The sequence below is a fragment of the Hemicordylus capensis genome, chromosome 2 (assembly GCF_027244095.1).
Source record: "Hemicordylus capensis ecotype Gifberg chromosome 2, rHemCap1.1.pri, whole genome shotgun sequence".
NCBI lineage: Eukaryota > Metazoa > Chordata > Lepidosauria > Squamata > Cordylidae > Hemicordylus > Hemicordylus capensis.
The window spans coordinates 248444739-248446740 of record NC_069658.1 but is presented as its reverse complement, the minus strand read 5'-3'; positions in this window follow the sequence as shown (position 1 = coordinate 248446740).

Sequence of the window (2002 nt, the reverse complement as noted above, 5' to 3'; positions counted from 1 at the left end):
CCCCCTACTGATCCACTGGAAGCATTGCAGCTCGCTCCCCAAACCCACACCACACAGATGCAAAACTATGCGCAGTTACTCGGGACTCAGGAGCCACATCCCAGGGGTCCTGTTTGCCAGGGACAGCCAGTGGCAGCAGACCAGAACAAAAACGGAAGGGAGGGGCACAGAAGGGGCAAAGTGCCTTTATAAGTGGGCGAGCAGTGTCCCAAATATTAGATTTCTAAAGCAGAAAGGACGGGGGGAGCCAATGGGGCGGGCAGGGGGGGTTTTCCTTGCTTGCTCATCCATGCCCCTGCCCCCTGGAGCTGCCCTTGGAGACAGTCCCTATTATTATTATTATTATTCCTTGTTTACACAGTCAGACAGGTGTTATTGACTGGTTTGTTTTATCCAGACATCGAGTCCTTCCCAAGGACCTGGGATGCCAGAATTTTATTGTCAATTGTCAGAGATATCGTCGCAGAATATAGGCTGTTCCCAGTAAAGCTGCTTTTTGTAACTGGCTGATGGTGATTTCTGTGGCCCCTATGGTGTTGAGGTGCTCTTCAAGGTCTTTTGGAACTGCACCCAGGGCACCAATTACCACTGGGATTATTTGGGTCTTTTTCTGCCACAGCCTTTCAATTTCAATTTGTAGATCTTTGTATTTGGTGATTTTTTCTATTTCTTTGTCTTCTATTCTGCTATCCCCTGGTATTGCTATGTCGATTATTTTGACTTGTTTTTCTTTCTTCTCCACTACAGTGATATCTGGTGTATTGTGTGGCAGATGTTTGTCTGTTTGTAGTCAGAAGTCCCATAATATTTTTGCATCTTCATTTTCGACAACTTTTTCAATTTTATGGTCCCACCAATTCTTGGCTACAGGTAGCTTGTATTTTTTGCAGATGTTCCAGTGTATCATCCCTGCTACCTTGTCATGCCTTTGTTTGTAGTCAGTCTGTGCAATCTTTTGACAACAGCTGATCAGGTGGTCCACTGTTTCATCTGCTTCTTTACAAAGGCGGCACTTGCTGTTTGTTGTGGACTTTTTGACTTTTGCTCTTATTGCATTTGTTCTTAGTGCCTGTTCTTGTGCAGCCAGTATTAAACCCTCTGTTTCTTTCTTCAAGTTGCCATTCTTAAGCCATTGCCAGGTCTTGCTGATGTCTGATTTTCCACTTATATTGTGCAAATATTGACCATGCAGTGGCTTATTTTTCCATTTTTCTGCTCGGTTCTTGACTTGTTCTTTCTTGTAGGCCTGCTTTGTTTAATTGGTGTTGAATAGTTTTGCATTATTGACCATTTGAAGTTCATCTTCTTCACCGTCCTTGATATATTCTTCAAGGCCTCTTTTCTCCTCTACTGTTTGATGGACTTGCAGCATTCCTCTTCCACCTGAGCTGCGAGGGAGGTAGAGCCTATCGACATCACTGCGGGGGTGCAGAGCATGATTGATGGTCATGATTTTCCTGGTTTTACGATCTAGCGTCTCTAGCTCTGCCTGGGTCCAGTCTATTATTCCTGCAGTGTATCTGATAACAGGTATAGTCCAGGTGTTTATGGCTTGTATGGTGTTCCCGCCATTGAGTTTGGACTTTAGGATTTTTCTAACTCTCCTGATGTATTCACTTCCTATTTTTCTTTTAACTTCAGTGTGTGCGATGTTATCAGCCTGGAGAATGCCCAAGTATTTGTAATGTTCTTTCTCTTCCAGGTTCTTGATGTTGCTTCCATTGGGCAGTTCTACTCCTTCTGTTTTTATTTCCCCTCTGTTCATTATTAATGCAGCACACTTGTCTAGTCCAAACTCGACAAGTGTGCTGCATTAATAATGAACAGAGGAAAATAACAAAAGCAGAAGGAATAGAACTGCCCAATAGAACTATCCAATGCGATATGTTCAGCCTTGAGAAGAGAAGACTTTTAGCACATTATTAATTATTATTATTATTATTATTACATTTATATCCCGCTCTTTCTCCAAGGAGCCCAGAGCGGTGTACTACATACTTAA